A 7,199-nucleotide genomic window follows, 5' to 3' on the forward strand; every position below is an offset into this window, starting at 1 on the left:
CTGTCTCTCTTTCTCTCTCTCTCTCTCTCTCTCTCTCTCTCTCTCTCTCTCTCTCTCTCTCCTCTCTCTCTTTCTCTGTCTGTATCTCTGTGTCTGTCTCTGTCTCTGTCTCTCTCTCTCTCTTCTTTGTCAAGCCCAAATATGCCACTTTTCAGTTCCCACTCATTAACTATTACTGGTTGGAACCTGATTAGCATTGTTAAAAAAAAATAGCAGACAAACCCTTTACTTGTTATCCTTCAATAAGGAAGAACCTCTTATTTCCTCTGGTGGTCCATTTCCTTCAAACAATGGTCATACCAGTAAACTTCACCATTATGGGTGGCCTCCTTTTTATATACTTCAGGTTGTCATCATCCTTTCTAAAATGTGACACTTGAAACTTAGCTCAGTACTATAGATATGGTATCATCAAGGCAGAGTAGGATCATAGTTTTATAGCTAGAAGTTGCATTAGATGCTATCTGCCCTTCCATTTTAGAGATAAAAAAAACCCAAACAAACAAACCAAACCTCTGAGAGATCAAGTGATCTGACCAGTTCACATGACTAGTATTAGCGATGGAATTTCAATCTAAGTTTTCCAGATTCCTGGTTCAAATTCACTATCCATTGCACTAATATGCCTCTAAATACAACTTAACTATCAACCCCCCTAGGCCCAGAAAGAGTACTTTTCTTGACTCAGCCTAAAAAGTGCTCACATTTATAGAAAGTTTTCAAATTTGCAAAGCATTTTACACTTATTATCTCATTTGATCCTTACAAGAAACCTGTGAGGTAGGTGCAATTATTTTTCTCATTTAAAAAAAAATTAGGATCATCCAGTGAGTTAAATGCACCTTTCAACTCTGTGTCATTGTAGATTTGATAAACATACCATGTATGCCTTTGTTCAAATTATTGATAAGCAATTTAATAAAACAAAACTGATGTCTGATCCATGGGGCATTTCACTACAGCTCTTACTCCAAGGCAATATTGATCAACTTATTAGTGCACTTGGAGTACAGTCAATTCCAAATCCACTGAACTGTTTTAGCACCTAGCTGAGAGATGTCAAACATACCGCCCATAGGCTGCATTGCTGTCCATTATATGCTGAATATGCCAGAGGAAATACTTTACAAAGCAAACAGAAATATAATAAAGCAACAATAATATTAACATATGGTTTTCTAAGTCAACAAGTACCATCAGGAATCCCAGAGGCCTTCACTTCTGTTTAGGTTTGACACCACTGATCTAATCCACTTCTTTCTTTGTCCATCAGGCTGACGTTAGAGAATTCATCAAATTCCTTGCAGAAATTCAAGTATATTCTGACTATTAGCATTTTTCTGCTATTGAATAATATATGTGGCCTTCCTTTTAGTGTTTGGCATCTAGTAAAATAGATGACACATATAAAACACTGTAATGGAAAGCAGAAGGTAATAAACATCAACAGTTTATAAAATATAACTTGAATGGGAAGGAAAGGGAGTCAGTGTCTGCATATTGGGACAGCAGACAGAGAGGGTTTCTTTGGAAAGGTCTCATTTGAGTTGGACCTTAACAAATGAAAGAATTTCATCAGTAGTGACAGGGTGGAGAAAGTCTTTAAAGAAAAAGGAACCAGTACAAACAAAGATAGGAAGGTGGAAAAAGCCAAGAAGTATTTGGTAACTCAAAGAGAGTGGTTGTGTGTGGTTTGTCCTTCATTCTCAAAGAGAACCATGACCTCAGGGAGATGATGACATGAATTGCAATTGACTTTGAGTGAGGGAGGGTTGGGTAAAGTCATCAGCCTCACGTTTTCCTCCAGAGCCATCTGGGTTCAGTGGCCAGAGAGGGATCAAGATGGATGGAGATGGCCCAGGATGCAGAGGGAGACCTTGGTCCTTTCAAACTAAGGTCTTTTCAAGTTCTCTATTTGAGTGAGGCAACACCTGTTCAATACAATATTGGGGTGGGATAAGGGAGAGAAGCTGGAAAGGTAGGGTGAGGGTAAATCAGTGACAGCCATGAAAGTCTTGCTGAGGAATTAAGACTTAATTTGGTCTACAATATAATAGGGAGTTATCAAATATTCTTGAGCAGTGGAGTAACATGCTCAGATTTGGCCTTTACAATTAGGGTAAAGAAAGATAGCTAACAATTATAGTGATTTCATATGATATAATGGAGATAACACTGTTTTTGGATTCAAATGTCCTACTTCAGGTATGTATTACCTGTATGACCTTAGAAAAGTCCTTTCACTTCTTTCTCAACTAAAAAGTTATGGGTTGGACTAGATTTTATCTGAGATTCCATCCATCTTAAGATCTATCATCCAGCACTTGGATGTTTATGAAATACCTTGTTCATATAATTTTATTTGACACTCATAAGAACCTTATGAGGCAGGTATTGTGATTACCATTTTATTGATGGAGAAACTGAGGCTCAGGGACAGTTAGTCAATATTAGAGGCAAAATTTGGACCTTGGTCTCTCTAGACCCAGTCCTGTTTACCTTATATCCCTCTGCTTCTCCCAAAGAAAGTCTGACAGATAGAGAATTGGACTCAAAGCCCTTCTATCTTTTGTCTCACCTTTTTCTGTGAACCTCAAAGGAACCCCACGGAGCTCTGTGCAGTGACTTTATCAGAGCCAATGAGGTCTAACTATGAGTCTATTTTTGCTGGTTGAAAACTTTTCCTATTACTCCGCTATGTCAACTTGAATACATGTTGGTAAATATCAGAGTGCAAAGACTGGAAATCTTTATTCTCCACTCACCCCAAGTACACCCACATCTCCATCCTGAAATACTGAGCAGGGTCATCAGATGATAGATTGCTCCCTATGGTGATATGTCAACATGTTTTGCCTCAAGGCTATATTTGCTCCCTTAACTTGTTAGGTGGAAAATCTGAATGTAATTGACCATATAGAACGTCATGCTGGGAATCTTTCTGTTGAGCAAGTAGTTGTGGAAATACTTTTTTGGAATAATTGCAAATATCTCCTTATACCAACCATTACTGGACCCTCTTCTGGCTCAATGTTTATTATTCTGCTTTGAACAAAAGGGAACATGAAACAGAAGGATAGGATAGAAGAGAAGATTTGGAAGAAAAGCTCTAAGTAATGTCCACCAACATGAGCATAATGCATGATATATTTTCCAATGAAAATCAACAATAGATATATGTTAATTAAGTGCTTATAATAGACAAGGCACAAGACTAGGCTCTGGGGTTATGAAGAAAAAAATGAAAAACATCCTACAATCAATATTCAATTAATCAGTCAACAAGCATTTACTAAACACTTCTTATGCGCTAAATGCAACTGGGAGGCCTTGAGAAAACCAAATTGAAATAGTACCATCCAACAAGGAGCTAACATTATATTTGAAAGAAAAAAATATGCATTCACATGAGTATATTGAAAAGAATTTTAAGATACTGGGGGTGGGGCACCAGAAGTTTAGTGGGATCAGGAAAGATCTTGCAAGGTCAGTAGCATTGAAATTGAACTTGGAAGGGAACTCAGGATTCTGAGACCAAGGTGAGGAGGATGTGAATTCCAGCAAGGGGAAGAGATTATGCAAAGGCAGAGAGCCAGGAGAGGGGACGCCCTACATGAGAAAAAAGAAAAAGGAACCATATATGAACTAAAGGTTCAGAAGCAGCATATCAAGTTAGTAAAATGAAAGATATGTGTTCTAAGCCTACCTGATGCACCATGCATTTGTTATGCTTCTTAGAGTATATGGAAATAAGAAGACAGTGGAACACTGACCTTGCCCTCAAGAAGATTCTGGTTTTAGGAGGAGGATACAGTTTTCAAGAATTAAATAAGTTTTTTTTTTTTTTCTCATCTAGAACTGTAATTTCACTCATATAGGGAATTCTTTATGGGAATCCTACTATACCAACAGAGATCAGGATCTCATTTATAATTTATAGAATAGTCCCAGGCACTTAAAAGTTAAATTACTTGCCTAGGATCACATGACTAAGAAGTCTGGTTTTAATCTAGGTCTTTTTGGCTCTGCAGTTGGCTTTCTATCTACTATATCATGCTGCCTCTCCCAAACAGGTAACTTTTTAGAAGATAATATCAGGGAAAAAAAAGTTAACAACTCAAGTTATCAGTCAAGGCCATCCTCAGGAGATGACACAGGAACTGAGCCTTGAAGGAATCTAAAGATTCTAAGAGATAGGAATTTCCATATTGCCTTCAGGAATGGCTGGTATTTATATGTTACTTTATATTCATTATCTCATAGGATCTAACCTTCAACACCCTGTGAAGCTAGGACTTCACGTAGTTTGAGTTCCATTTTACAGATGAGAAAATAGAGTATCAGAAAGTTTAAGAGACTTGCTGTGTACACCAGGGTGCAAAATGAATCTAATTCATTCTAATTATAGATTCAGAATTTGTACTTCTATATTGTGGTATAGATACTAAGAGTTTGGGGAACAAATAATTTTTCTAGGTATGTTACATTTTATACAAATGTGTGTGCTTATGCATATATGCATATGCATATATATGTATATATACAATATTGCCATAAATTTCAATAACTTCAACTTTTATGTAAATGAGTTTGTCATTTGTATCTCTGTCCCTGCAGAAATTCAACTAGCTGTTATTTGCTATCATAGAATTGCAGGATTTATTAATAGCAAGTAACCTTCAACTGTTAATAGATTTCTGGTTCAACTTTATTAAATGATTCCTTTTAAATAGCACATTCGTTGGCTCTGAAATTGAATGGAAATGATAATAACATGGAAACTGATTTCCCAGCTTTTTCCCACTGTGAAACACAGTCAACCAACAGTAGAATAACATCACTCCTTATCATCAGGGTAGAGATAAAACTCTTGGGAGAATTTCCTGACTCGCTTGGGTAGTGTGTAACTCCTAGACTTTTTCTAAGCCCCAAATAATTTGACCATTTCAGCAGAATTAACTGATTATTCAATGAATATTTATATTATAATGTAGCACATGGTTCAAGACCTTTCACGGGTGGGGTCTCTGGAAAAATTATCCCAGATATGATGTATTTTGGATCCCCACATCCTCTTGAAATTGTAGCTCATGAGCCCTCACCAAGAGATTTATTTTTATTAATCTGCTTGATGACACTACTTGTTCAAATCAAAGGCATTTATTGAAATGAGTTAGGAGGTTAAAACATCAAAAGACTGATACAATGCTTCCTCATAAGCCCAGAGCACCTACATCACTGTCTTCTCAGCCTTTTGCATACTTAGAACCATATCACTCAACGGAAACTGTTTTCTTGAAAGTTTTCAGTTCTGCCTCAGATACTTCATTAACTTTGTGGTTTTTGGGTAAGCCATTTTTTTTAAGTTTTATCATCTATAAAATGGGGATAATAATATCATCAACCTTCCAGAGTTATTGTGAGTGTAAAATGTGATATTTATCACTTTGCAAACCTCAAAGCACTATATAAACGCTATCATCCTCCTCCTCGTCCTCCTCCTCCTCATCATCATCGTCATCAGCATCATCTCATCTCATCTTCTTTTCTTATTTCTCATTCTTCTTGGATTGAAGATTGCATAGTATTGACCATGTACCTATTCATTCTCTTTTCTCTGGTTTTTTGGTGACACGATTTTTTCTTAGTTCTTCTCCCACCTGTCTTACCAATGTTTCTGTTTTGTATGCTGCCTCATCATCCCAATTAGCCCCTACACACACACACACACACACACGTAAACTTTGTGTTTACTCTCCGACTCTATCCTAGCCCCTCTCATTTCTCTACACAATTTCTTATTGGCCTGATTATTTCCCTTGGGTTTAATTAGCATATCTGAAAATGACTCCCACATCTAATCTATCTATCCATATCCAGTCTCTCCTCTCAGCTCCAGGCTTGTTTCAAAAACTGGCTATTTGACATTTCAAACTCAAACTGTCTAAAATTCAATATTTTCTTCTGCTCACTTCACTCTAAGAACCTCCTTCTTTCTGTTTAGAGCACCACCATTCTTTTAGTCTTTCCAGTGCATAACCTTGACATTATTCTCAGTTCGTTATGCTCCCCAGTCCCACATCATCTAATCAATTGCCAAATCTTGACTTTAAAAACCGCTAGTACATATCTCATATCTGGACCATTCCTCTTAATAATACAGTCAAAACCTTACTTTAGGCCCTAGTAATATCTCTTCTAAAGAATTGCAATTGGTCTCCAAATCAGCCTCCCTGCCTCAAATTTCTCCCAGCTCTCATTCAGTCTTCACAGAAGTATCCATGGGATTTTCCTCAAGCACAGATCTGACCATGTTACTCTCCACTGTGAAGTCTTATGGCTCCATATTAACTCTACATTAAAATATAAGCTTTCTTGTTTGTTTTTTAAATAAAGGCCTTCACAACCTAGCCCCAACCTACTTTTTAGTCTTGTAATACATTATTCACTTTCCTGTATTCTACAATGCAGGCAAACAAACTTTCTCTCTGTTCTCAATATATGCCTTTCCATCTCTTTTTCCCATGCATTTCCTCAACATCCCTTATTCATAGAATTCAGTACTTTCCTCATTTCTCCTTAATAGAATCCTTTCTCTTCCCTCCAGTTCAAATATAACCCATTTAATGTCATATTTTCTTGATCCCCCAACTGCTCATGGCTTCTCTTTTTTCCACTTTTATTTAACTGTGCCATATTTATTCAAATCTTCCTTGTATACATTTATTTTATGAGTACTTATTCATAGACATAATATTTTATTGATGCAGGTGGCTCAGTGTATTGAGCACTAGGTCTCTGGAGTCAAGAACATTTGAGTTCAAACCTAGCCTCTGATACTTACTAGCTGTGTGACCCTATGCAAACTCATTTAACCTCTGTCTGCCTAAATCCACTGGTGAAGAAAACAGCAAACTACTCTAGTGTCTTTGCCAAGTAAACACCATTCACAATATGGTCCATGGAGTCATGAAGAGTGAGAGTGTACAACTAAACAGCCACAAAGTTTCTTCAGATCAGAATTCTCTTTCCTTCTTTCTTTTTTTCCCTTTATTTCTCCTTCCTTCCCTTTCTTTTTCCCATCCTGTCGTCCACTTCCTTTTCCATTTCTTTTTTTCTGCCTTCTTTCTTTCCTTCCTTCTTTTTTTCTTTGTTTTGTCTTTGTATCCCTAAGAACCTGACACATAATAGTTTCTTTA

General features: G+C 36.9%; 1 non-coding gene across 1 annotated transcript; it reads left to right on the plus strand.

Annotated features, from left to right (window-relative positions):
* The first annotated feature begins 2,610 nt into the window (after window positions 1-2,610).
* On the plus strand, window positions 2,611-2,742 carry LOC140502936 (U4 spliceosomal RNA). Its single transcript, XR_011966654.1, has one exon. It is a non-coding gene; the product is annotated as a U4 spliceosomal RNA (small nuclear RNA).
* Window positions 2,743-7,199: the final 4,457 nt, after the last annotated feature.

This window comes from Notamacropus eugenii, chromosome 4 (assembly GCF_028372415.1).
Source record: "Notamacropus eugenii isolate mMacEug1 chromosome 4, mMacEug1.pri_v2, whole genome shotgun sequence".
Classification (NCBI taxonomy): Eukaryota; Metazoa; Chordata; class Mammalia; order Diprotodontia; family Macropodidae; genus Notamacropus; species Notamacropus eugenii.